Source organism: Puma concolor, chromosome D4, assembly GCF_028749965.1.
Source record: "Puma concolor isolate L17-30 chromosome D4, mPumCon1.1.hap2, whole genome shotgun sequence".
NCBI classification, from domain to species: domain Eukaryota; kingdom Metazoa; phylum Chordata; class Mammalia; order Carnivora; family Felidae; genus Puma; species Puma concolor.
This window is the reverse complement of record NC_141679.1, coordinates 88,009,084-88,021,594: the sequence shown is the minus strand read 5'-3', so window position 1 is coordinate 88,021,594 and position 12,511 is coordinate 88,009,084. Positions and strand designations below refer to the sequence as shown.

The following is a 12,511-nucleotide window of genomic DNA, read 5'->3' as shown; positions in this document are numbered from 1 at the left end:
TTTTTGACAGACAGAGAAACAGAGAATCTGAAGCAGGCTCCAGGCTCTGAGCTGTCAGCACAGAGCCCAGTGCAGGGCTTGAACCCACGAACTGTGAGATCATGACCTGAGCCAAAGTCGGACACTTAACTGGCCGAGCCACCCAGGCACCCCATATCTTATTGTATTTCACTGTGCCTTTCCTTGAAGACTAATGATGTTGAGTATCTTCTCGTGTGTTTGCCATTCATATACGTTCTTTGGAAAAGTTATCCGTTCAAATCTGTTGCCCATTTTTTATTGAATCGCCTGCTTTCTCACTGAAATTGAGTTTTGAGAATATTTTCAGGAACTCTTTTCATCTTGCAAAACTGAAACTGTATACTCCCTAAACAACTCATTCTCTCCTTCCTCCCCTCCCCCCTGCCCCCTGGTAACCCCCATCCTACTCTCTGTCTTATGAATTTGACCACTCTAGATACCTCGTGTAAGTGGAATCATATAGTATTTATCTTTTTGTGACTGCTTTATTTCACTTAGCGTGCTGTCTTTGATGTTCATCCACATTGCTGCATGAGGTAGAATGTCCTTCCTTTCTAAGGCTGAATACTATTCCATTGTATGTATGTGCCACATTTTGTTTATCCGTCCATCTGCCACAACATGGGTTGCTTCTACTTTTTGGCTATTGTAAATAATGCTACCATGAATGTGGGTGTACAAATATCTCTTCAAGACTCTGTTTTCAATGCTTTGGGGCAGATACCTAGAAGTTGAGTTCCTGGGCCATATGTAGAATTACCATTGTATTTTTCTTTATTATTTTTAAAGATCTTGTTTTTTTAAGTAATCTCTACACTCAACTTGGGGTTTGAACTCACAACTCAGATATAAAGAGAGTCACATGCTCTTTGGACTGAACCAGCTATGTGCCCCCATTTGATTTTCAATTTTTTGAGGAACCACTATACTTTTTTCTTTACTTTTTAAGTTTATTTATTTATTTTGAGAGAGAGAGAGAGAGAGAGAACACGAGAGTGCATGGGGGAGGGGCAGAGAGAGAGGGAGATAGAGAATCTCCACTCTGGGTTCAATCTCACGAACTGTGAGATCATGACCTGAGCCCAAAACAAGAGTCAGACACTCAACTTACTGAGCCACTCAGACGCCCCCCATTTATATTTTTTAAATTCATCCTGCATTATGAGTTTATATATACACATTTATAAATGCATTTTAACAGATTTATTGGCATATAATTAATATACTATACATTTATAGGGTAAATTTATTTATTTGTTTATTTATTTTTAATGTTTATTTATTTTTGAGAGAGAGAGAGAGAGAGAGAGAGATCATGAGCAGGGGAGTGGCAGAGAGAGACGGAGACACAGAATCCCAAGCAGTCTCCAGGCTCTGAGCTGTCAGCACAGAGCCAACGCGGGGCTCAAACTCACCAGCCAGGAGATCATGACCTGAGCTGAAGTTGGACGCTCAACTGACTGAGTCACCCAGGTGCCCCTATTTTTATTTATTTTTGAGAGAGAGGGCAGGGGAGGGAGAGAGAGAGGGACACAGAGGATCTGAAGCGGGCTCTGTGCTGCTGGATGTGGGGCTTGAACTCACAAACCAACAATGTGTGAGATCGTGACCTGAGCCAAAGTCGGTAACTTAATTGACTGAGCCACCCAGGTGCCCCTAGAGCGTACATTTAAAGTGAACAATTCGGGGCGCCTGGGTGGCTCAGTCGGTTAAGCGTCCGACTTCAGCTCAGGTCACGATCTCGCGGTCTCGCGGTCCGTGAGTTCGAGTCCCGCGTCGGGCTCTGGGCTGATGGCTCAGAGCCTGGAGCCTGCTTCCGATTCTGTGTCTCCCTCTCTCTCTGCCCCTCCCCCGTTCATGCTGTCTCTCTCTGTCTCAAAAATAAATAAACGTTAAAAAAAAATTAAAAAAAATAAAGTGAACAATTCAAGGGCACCTGACTGGCTCAGTTGGTAGAGCGTGGGACTCTTGATCTCAGGGTTGTGAGGTTGAGCCCCATGTTGGGTGTAGAGTTTACTTAAACAAACAAACAAACAAAAACCCAGGGGATCCTGGCTGGCTTAGTTGGTTGAGCAGCCCACTTTGGCTCATGTCATGATCTCACGGTTCATGAGTTAGGGCCCTGAATCGGGCTCTGTGCTGAGAGCTCAGGCAGAGCCTGGAGCCTGCTTCAGATTCTGTGTCTCCCTCTCTCTCTGCCCCTCCCCCCTTCTCAAAAATAAACGCTAATTTTTTTTTTTTTTTAATAAATAAAATGAACAATTCGGTGTGGCTGGAAGAATTTTCTCTGTCCTTCAAGGTCTTTCTAGCTGGGCTAAGAATCAAGTTGACATGAAACACATTAACAGGAGGAAATCAGATTTCATTTTGTACATGCAAGGAATCCACACAGATGTGGCAATTCCAAAAACAATGAGGCAAAGGGAGGTATGTATGTCATTTTGAACCAAGGAGAAGGGGGGTAGGAGTCTGAGACATCAAAAGAAAAAAATTAATTCATAGGAAGATGAAAAAGAGTAAATGTTTGGTAAACACGTGTTTGCTGGGCCACCCAGAAACAATGGGACACAGAGGACTTTGATCAAGGGGGTCTCTCTGTCTACTACACCTAGCTCATAATATAGTGTAGTTGTCTATAGTGATAGCTCTCTTCCTGGAGCAGGCCCTCTATCAATTCTTTTCAAGCAGTTGAGGGCAGGGAGGGGAACTATAGAGCTTTTCCTGAATCTGCTGGGCTTTAATTGCTTTTTTTTTTTAAGTTTATTTATTTATTTTGAGAGAGGGAGAGCACAAGTGGGAAAGGGGCAGGAGAGAAGGAGAGAGAGAATCCCAAGCAGGCTCCTCGCTGATGTCGGTGCAGAGCTTGACATGGGGCTTGAACTCATGAACCATGAGATCATGTCTTGCGCAGAAATCAAGAGTCAGATACTTAAATGACTGAGCCATCCAGGCACCCTGCCCTCCAACTGCTTTTTAATTCAAAATAATCTTCATGCCAATGCGCACCATCTTGGGGCTGCCTTCCCTTGGCCTCTACCAGTGATTTGCAGAATATTCAGTTATACACATATAACTATTTTCTATCATCACCCCATAAAGAAGCCTTGTACCCACTGGCAGTCATTCCCATTTCCCCCATCTCCTCAGCCCTAGGCAACTACTAATCTACTTTCTGTCTCTATAGAATTATCTATTTCAACATATGAATAGGCTCATGCACTGTATGGTCTTTTGTGACCCGTTTCTTTCATTTAGCACGTTTTCAAGGTCCATCTATGTTGTAGCATATCAACACCTCATTCCTTGTTATTGCTAAATAATGTTTCATTGTATGAACATATCATTCCATATCATTACCATTTACCGGTTGATGGACATTTGGGTTGTGTCCACTCCTTTTTTTAAATATTTCTTTAAATGTTTACTTTTTTTTGAAGGAGAGAGAGAAAGAGCGTGAGTAGGGGAGGGGCAGAGAGAAGGAAACACAATTCAAAGCAGGCTCCAGGCTCTGAGCTATCAGCACAGAGACTGATGCGGGGCTCGAACTCATGACCCATGAGATCATGACCTGAGCCGAAGTCAGATGCTTAATGGACTGAGCCACCCAGGTGCCCCAAGTTGTGTCCACTTAACTATTATGAATTATGCTGCTATGAACATTTTCTTTTGGGTATACACCTAGGAGAGGATTTGCTAGGTCATATGGTAACTCTGTTTAACTTTCTAAGAAACTGCCAAACTGTTTTCCAAAGGAGCTAACCCTTCTGAAATTCCCATCAGCAACTTTCCAGGGCTCCCATCTCTCTACATCCTCAGCAATACCTGTTACTGTCTGTCTCTTTGATCACATCCCTCCTAAGAACATGAAGTTATACCTCACTGTGGTTTTTATTTTTTTATCTGAGAGACAGAGCGAGCATGCAAGTGGGGAAGAGGGGCACAGTGGGGGAGAGAGAGAGAGAGAAAGAGAAAGAGAGAGAGAATCTTAAGCAGGCTCCACGTTCAGCCCAACTCGGGGTTCCATCCCATGACCCTGGGATCATGACCTGAGTCAAAATCAGGAGTTGGACCCTGAACTGACTAAACCACCCAGGCACCCCTCATTGTGGATTTGATTTGCATTTCCTTGATGACTAATGATGTTGAGCATGTTTTCATGTGCTTGCTGGCCATATGTATAATTTTGGGGGAGAAATGTCTATTTAGCTCTTTTGCCTATTGTAAATTGGGTTATTTGCCTTTTTGTTATTTTGTTGCAAATTCCTTACATATTTTGGATTACTAGTACTTTATCAGATGTATGACTTGCAGATAGCTTCTCCCATGCTGTGGGTTATCTTTTTAGTTTCTTGATGTTGCCCTTTGAAGCATAACATTTTTTAATGTTTTTAAAATGTTTATTTTGATAGAGAGAATGTACACTCCACACTGTTGGCATGGAGCCTGATGTAGGGTTGGATCTCATGAACCATGATGAGATCATGAACCAAACGGAAATTAACAGTTGGACGCTCAATGGACTGAGCCATCCAGGTGCCCCTAAAAGTTCTTAATTTTGATGAAATTCAATTTGTTTGTATTTTTTTTCACTGATGCTTTTGCTGTTGTATCTAAGAGACCATTGCCAGTCACAGACTGACTCCTATATTTTCTCCTCAGAGTCTCATTGTTTCAGCTCTTACATACACATGCATATTTTATGTATATATAAAGGAGTAAGGGAGATACTTACCAAACTGTTAAGAGTGGTCATTCCTGGGGAAGGGAATGGAATTGGGGTTGGGTTAGGGTTTGAATGGGGATTTTCATTTTTTTCCCCACCATGTGTTTCTGTACTGTTTGGATTTTTTTTTTTTTTTTAGGCATGTCGTACTTTGGTAATTTGAAATCATCAGTAGACTTTTCAAAGGATTCAAAATCGTGCAAACATGACGCATATGGCCAAAGACTAAAAAGTACTACGCAAAAGAAAAAAAAAAAATTGTGCAAACCTAGGGCATCAGAATGGGGTGGGAGTGTGGGGTCATGTCAAGAAAGTAGCCTCTCCCCTGAGACCAGAAGGTGAAATAGTGTGTTGGATCCAGATACGGCAAGAACTGTGTTGGATGTAGATGCGGCGAGAAGAGTGTGCAGCTGGGAAGAAATTATTTGAGCCCCAGGAGAGAAGGGGAATCATTAAAAGAACCAAAAATGTTTTAAACGGTGTGGATTGGAGAATGGAAGGGAGGGCAAGTAAGAGGAGGGGGACAAGAGGCTGGAGAGGGAGACAGGTGACAGATGACCCCAGTCATCTACGTTCAGGGTTGTAAGCAGGGGAGTGAGCTGATCAGCTCCGAGTCTGGGAAAAACCCCTCCGGGACTGTGGGGAGAAGGAGGGGAAGGCGCGTGAAGACGCTGCCGCCGAAATCCAGGGAAGAGATGATGTGGACAGAGTCTGGCACTACTGGGGGGGGGAGGAGGGGGGCTCCAAACCAGAGGGTCTGAGCGATCGCCAGGACTTGGCGACTGGAATTGGAACTGAGGGAAACGCAGGGGCCAGGGCCGACTCCCAGATCCTCCCCTGGCGGCCCGGGAAGCAGAGGGCGAAGCTGGCGCGCGTCGGGCCGCTTGGGAGAGCGCTACCTGCGGAGAACCCGGGGTAGGCGTTCGATGGGGTGCCCAGGAGCGGGGCGGGGGAGGGGGCGCCCAGGGAGACGTCGGCGCTGACGCGGAAGGTGGAGTCCGTCCCGCCCCTCACCACCGCTCGGGCTCCGCTGACCCGCAGGCCTGAGCGGGCCCCGGGTCAGCGTCACACGGCGGGTCCCCCCGAGGCCAGGGAGCACCCCGAGGTGCGTGCACGCGGCCCGGTGGGGCCCACCCGCTCTCCGCCACTCGCAGACCGGGCTCGGCCGGGAGAGGAGGCGCGGCGCACCCCGGAACCTTCGGCCGCCGCAGCCCGTGTTCGCCGCGGGACCCGTCGAGGGGCACCAGTTCGCTGTTGCTAAGGGGCGGCCCCGGAAGTGACGCGCCCCGGGTTTGTTGACAGCGGAGGCGGCGGCGGCTGCAGGCTCCGAGCCTCTGGAGCCGGATCGGGGGAGGGGCCGGGCCCCGGAGCCAGCACCCGGCGGCCCTCGGCCCCGCCCGCAGCCCTAAGGGCAAGGTAACGGCCACCGGGTCCCACCCCCGGCGCGACCCCCTCCCGCCTGGGGCTCCAGTCCCCGGGATCCCAAGCTCCGCCCCGCCGACCCCCGTCTCCCGCAGACCCCGGCCCTAGCCTAACGAGATCCTCTGTCTCCCCAGGCGCCCTGGCCTCGGATTCTCCCGGGCCGCATCCTCCGCTTCTCCTCGCGGAGGAAGCGAGCATCCCGTCCGCTCCCGCGGCCGAGGGATTTATCTGCGTCCTCCCCCTTTCCCTCCTGCCTCAGGCGCCTCAGCATCGCCTCTGCAACCTTTTGCACAGGTCCAATTCGGCCAATGGTGGGAGGGCTCCCTTCTCTGTCCCTGCTGCCAGGTCCGAGAAACGTGCCTTTAAAACTGAGCTCCCTTTCTCCAGAAAGAAAATGACTCCCTGTCGGATGCCCCTACAAAATGGGGGATCGACCTAGGACTAAAAGGGCTACCCTCTGCCCCTCCTACCTGTTGGACGAGCTTAAGTTCCTCCAAAGCAATGCTTAAAAGCTCAGGGACGGCTGGGATTCTGGAACGGCTCCCAAAAGGAATGACAAGGTGCAGGAAATCCAACAGGATAAGAAGGGGATGGGCTGGGGTTGCAAACCTGAGGGCAAGGGGAGCCTGATAGGTGAGTTGAAAGTGAAACTGACTGCTGGCCACTATAGCTCTGTGGGTGGAAATTGACTTGGCTGCTCTTTGGCCCAAGGAGTCCAAGATTTCCAGTCTTTGCCTGTGCCTGTCAGCGTGCTTGGTGTTTGAGGGCGGAAGGCCTGATGCCTCCACAGGGCGTACGATCTTTCCCACAGAATATTTCTCTTCAGGGTTCAAAATGGGTAGAAGAAGCATTGAAGACAGCTTTGAAAAAAGTAAGAGGAGGCTATGCTTAGAGCAGGGGGTGGGGCCCGGTGGTGAGGGGTCTCTGTTTCAGTTCATTGCTTCATTCAGAAAGTAAGAATTATAAAATATGTAGGGTGCAATAAGTGACATGGAGAAGAATAAAGCAGGAAGGGCCAAGGGAAGGTCCAGAGAGTGGGTTCACTCTTTTATAGACGTTGATCAGAGAAGATCTCTAATAAGGTGATATCTGAACAAAAACCCGAAGGGGGGGGGGTGGAGGGAGCAAACCATGCATCTCTCTACAGTCAGAGCATTCAACAGCAAGTGCAAAGGTCCTGAGGTAGTGTACCTGATGATTTCAGGAAACAGCCAGAGGACAGTAGGGCTGGAGCAGAGTGAAGGAGGGGAAGTGGGAACCAGGTAACGGTGGGAAGAATGTCAGGGGCTGTCCGTGTGACGCAGGGTCACAGTATCTAATGGAGCATCCTTTCGGAACTGTACTAACGTGGTGTCTGGTGGTCAGAGAAAATATAGATTTGTTTTAAGTGACAAATAGCCGCTGTACTCTGGTCTGGCATTATAAGTACCCCTTTTCCATCTTTGTAATGACCCTTGATGGGATTAATACCAAAAGGACAGCCATAGAGCACTGTAGTGTTAAATCAGATCATGCAGCTGCTTCCTGGTTGTGAGAACTTGGGCAAGGGACCACCTCAGTGTCCTCATCTGCAGAGTAGGCTTGTTGGGCTTAATGAGACATCATGCACTGCAGTGCTTACTTAGCACGCTATTTAGCACATATTAATGACTCGGTATGTGGCACTTGTGATGATGGCAACGGCCATGATGAGGAACTGTTTGCATGTGTCTACCTCCAAGCCTTTCTTTTTCGCACCAGCTGGTGGTGCCACCAGCTCTGGCTGCCTCCCTGAGCTAGTAGAATTTTGGAGAACAGTGGGGGTGGGGAGACAAAGTGGAAACTTCCTGTCACCCTTCAGTGGGAACAATGGTTGCATATCCTACAGGGAGGACGGTAGCTTGGTCTTGGCTTTCTTGAGGACAGCAGAAGGGGATGGGGCCTTTTACAAAAGAGCCCAGCAAATCCCCATTCTGCCACATAAAATAAACAAGATGATGGTGTTGACTTAAATATGCCATGGACAGGTTGGGAAGGGCAGTCTATGTTGGCCCCTGACGTGCCGTTGGGGTGTGTGTGCGCCTGATCTGCTGATGCAGAGTGTTAATCCAAGAAGTACCCAGCAGAGGCTCAGATTTTGCAGCCTGCCTTATAGGGAGTGGAACAATGGTTGATCTCCCTCCTCACCCCCCAAGCCTGGACTATATCATCAGGCCTGGGTCATAAGCTAAGCAGGGCGACTGGGCCAGATGATTTAAAAATGAAAAGCCAGAGCTCTTAGATGCTGAGAGCCAGCATATCCGAGCAGCCGCCGTGGCTAGAACCTAGGACTAGTCATCTGGGGACCTGGGTTCAAGCCCCAGCTCTGCTGCTGGCTCACCGTGTGAACTTGGGCAAGTTCCAATCCCCTGCCTGGGCCTCGGTTTTCCTATCTGTATGCCAACTCTGAGGATGAAATGAAACACAGGTCGTGAAAGAATTTGGTACACTCTAGAGCTCACTACAAAGGTAAAGGACAGTTCTGGTTATTATTAGCGCCATCGGGATTCTGCACTCATATTTTTGGGGCAGAGAGCTTTAGTACCTCAGCTGTTCTTCATTCCTGAAATGCCAGTTCAGGGACCCCAGGTGGGTCATCGATTTGGGCAGCAGCATTCTTTATCTGGCTCAATCACTAAAGCTGATTTTCCACCTTCCAAAATGAACAGAAGGGTCTCCCCAAGCATAAGTTCCTAGGAGATCACTCCATAATGATTGGTCACCACCTTCTTGACATTATCTCGTGGCATCTCCTCACTAACGCCACAAGGTAGGCGCCGTTTGCAACCCATTGACCAATAAGGACCCTGACGGAATCATTGAGGCTGGTAAATATTGCTTGGGGGGGGGGGGGGGTCTTGTGCAGCTGAGGCTCCTTCATCTGCCACCAACCAGCCACACACTCACTGCGTCATGGAGACCCTATGGATCACACGAGGTCCCCGCTGAGAACCTCCCAGTCCTGTGGCCAAAATGATATATGCCCATAGGACAGTTCCCAGCAATACCATAACATCTGTGCTCAGGGTCTGAGGACACTCAGGGTTGTAAGGAGTCAGTGAAGGCTCATCCGCAGAGAGGAGACCTGAGGCGAGGAGAAATGGCTCCTGCCCATCGCGTAGTGGTAAAGAGAGCCAAGCACATAGTGGGGGACCTTGGACAAATCATCACACATATTTGAACCACACAGTTTGTTCCTCTGGAAAACAAAATACTGTGGCCCTCGTAGGTTATTTGTGCCTTCAGCGAGAGCATGCATGGGAAGCTTGAAGCTCTAAGTCTTGAACTAACGCATCCCTCTATGGCTATTGCCGTGTCCCCGTAGACCCTCGTACCTAAACATAGTCCATGGCAAATTACCTCACCATTCAGAGCCCCAGCCTCCTCATCTGCAAGCTGTAGGTTTTAATAACTCCTGCTTCGTGTGGTTGTGGAGAGAATTTAACGGCTTAACATGTATCAAGTACTTAGCAGAGTTCTTGGAATATGGTGCTCAGTGTGGGTGCGATCACTTAAAAAAGGTTCTTTAAATGTGAGATTTATTTTTGAGAGCGAGAGAGACAGAGCATGAGCGGGGGAGGGGCAAGGAAAGGAGGCAGGGAAACACAGAATCCAAAGCAGGCTCCAGGCTCTGAGCTGCCAGCACAGAGCCTGACGCGGGGCTCGAACTCACAAACCACGAGATCCCAACCTGAGCCAGTCAGACGCTTAACCAACTGAGGCACCCAGGTGCCCTGATGGATGTTTATTTATTTCCGAGAGACAGAGAGAGAGGCAGAGCACAAGCAAGGGAGGGGCAGAGACAGAGGGAGACACAGAATCTGAAGCAGGTTCCAGACTCTGAGCTGTCAGCTCAGAGCCTGATGCGGGGCTCGAACTCACAGACCATGAGATCACTACCTGAGCCAAAGTCTGATGCCTAGTGCAAGCTTGGAACTCAGGTAGTAGCCCCAAGGCCCCTCTGCCTCCAGGTGGCACCAGTGAGTGGTGAGGTGCGTTCCTCCCTCATTCCATTTCCCCTGTCTTCCTAACCTAACCCACACTGCCGATTAGGCTGTGCGGGCCAGACCCCTTGGGATGCTTTCCGATCCTGGCCGCCTTCACCTTTGCCCCTGGGACACCCTGGCACTTGCCCGGACTCCCCTCACACCAGCTTCCCGCCCCCGATATCTGGTCTGGGATCTGCTCCTGGAAAGCTTCCAGCTTCTGTAAATAGGGCATTTGTTTGGATTTTTCCCCCCCAGCGCTCGGGTTAATATTTCACAGGGTGGGCGCTGCTCCAAGGCTCAGAACTTCTGGCTCCCCCAGCCTGCCGGCCGGGTGTCAGGTCACCGCCGGGATCCCATGCTCCCTTGTCTGGACCGCAGTTTCTCTTTCGCCTGCGCTGCATGGACAGAAGACTTAATGGTGTGGTGACAAGTGCGAGTTTGGTTTAGGATTGTGTCCCCTGTTGTCATTTGTGCGATTGCAGGCAAGCCTCAGTGTCTTCATCAGGAAGCAGGGTATGATCAGTTGTCAATACCTCATGCTGCTGGAGTGAGGTCAGGGCAAAGGCAAACCTTTATTGTGATGCATGCCAGGCACAGGCTGGCACAGAGGATCCCGGAGCCCGCAAGCAAAAAGGATTCCCATCCTCCCAGAGCTCATGGGCTGGGGGAGGGGTTGTTAGACAATTGTTATACAAATGACAATTAGCTTCAAGTGCAGGATCCTAGGGAATGTCATCTGTTGGTTAAATAAGGAACTATTTAACGCAGTTCAAGCGCGAGGGGCTCAGCGCCCCATCTGGAAGCAACCAGCACGGAGAGGCTTCGGCCACTGCTTCTGTTTTCTCCCTTCTCTCTCCTCTGCTCCCCACTCCCCCACGCCACCATGTCATAGCTCAGGATGGATCCAGTGTAAAGAACCTGCTAGAGAAGTGACGGAGGAAGGCACAGGGCTCTTACTGCGTCGCAGTTGCCAGCTTGTGCCCGGTTGCCAGTATCCCAGATGGCCAGTGACTGCCGTGGGAACAAGGAGCCCTCGTGGGTGGGAGTGGGGAGGGGAGAGATGACTGTGTGTGGCGGGCGCCAGACCTGCAACCAGATGGGGCACCAGTGGCAGGGTGCCCCACACCTCCCTGCCTCCGGCCCCTTCCTCCTCCGGCTCATCTCACCCCCAAACAGCGGGGGCCACACGGCCAAAGGGCAGTTAGCAAATGGTGCCATCTGCCTGGTGTGTTTCTAGGGGGCTTTGGGTGCCCTTGGTGGCAGAAAGGGTGCTGTTCCTTCCACCTGGGGAGCGGGGCTGGGGCCTGGCGGCTACCTTCGTGACTGGGCTCAGTCCTGCAGAAAAGGCAAAACCCCTGGTGGCGTCCTCTCGTTCCGAGTGGTAAGCATTCCCCTGTGGCCACTGGGGCCCCACAGTGTCCTGGCGTGGCCGGCAGGGAGGATACAAGAGTGTGCCTTGTCCCTGGGTGCCACGCGTGGCACAACTTACAAGTCCCTTCGTCCCTTCCACCGGCGTGTGTGGAAACCCTACGAGGTGTCAGGCCCACACAGGGTGTCCAGCAAACTGCCATGGAACTGGGCCTGTCGTACCAGGGTCCCGTCCCCTCTGGCCTCAGCCTGTGCACATCTATTCCTTCTTGCTGGAACACCCTTCCCTTCTATCCCCACCTCCAGAGTTAAGTATGACTCATCTTTTGGGTCCCAGCTGAAATGTCACTTCCGAGGAAGCCTGCCCATGACTCGCCAGTCCAGGGCAGGTCCCCTGGCACAGGCACGCGGGGCCCCAGGTGCCTCCTTCTCCCTGAGGACACTGGTCCTGGGTACGTGGCGTGGGGTTCGTGTGCTTTTTAGGTGCATGTCTGTCTCCCCTCGGAGTGAGTATGCTCCACAAGGACAGGGACCTCACCTGGTTTCACCCACCACTGGACCCACAGTGCCCAGCGGACAGGTACCAAGTGAATACGTAAGTGACCTGGGCTCAGCGCAGGGATGATGCCACGTAAGACAGCCAGGTTCCTGGCCTCATGGAGCTGGGCAGCTGGCAGGGGAGCCGGATAACTAAACCAGCATTAGTTCAAAGTATTAGTTGTTGTGGTGGGGCCATGGGGGCACACAGCAGGAGCACCCTGGCGGGGCAGGGAAGTGTCCCCAGAGGAAGTGAGGTCGACACCAAGGCCCAAGGTGTACAGGCGGCAGCCAATGAAGGAGAGGTCAAAGGCGGCGTGGGCTGGAGGGGGTAGGTATGCTTCCTGGAGGAGGGGCATGAATGCGTTTTAGGGGCGGGAGTAGTATTTAGAGTAGAAAGTGGGAGAATTTGTTGAACTGGGATGGTCCTGGT

The 12,511-nt window shown here is 50.6% G+C and overlaps 1 protein-coding gene across 4 annotated transcripts in view; it reads left to right on the top strand.

Moving 5' to 3' along the window:
- Positions 1-6,006: 6,006 nt before the first annotated feature.
- ZER1 (zyg-11 related cell cycle regulator) overlaps positions 6,007-12,511 on the top strand; it is a 31,201-nt gene continuing 24,696 nt past the window's right edge. For 2 of the 4 annotated variants that reach the window (XM_086684212.1, XM_086684209.1), the window contains exon 1: positions 6,007-6,160. The gene's annotated coding sequence lies outside the window, so the exon portion shown is untranslated. Of the gene's footprint in view, positions 6,161-11,455; positions 12,137-12,511 lie in introns of those variants that run through there. The other 2 variants (XM_086684210.1, XM_086684211.1) reach the window with 2 other exon arrangements.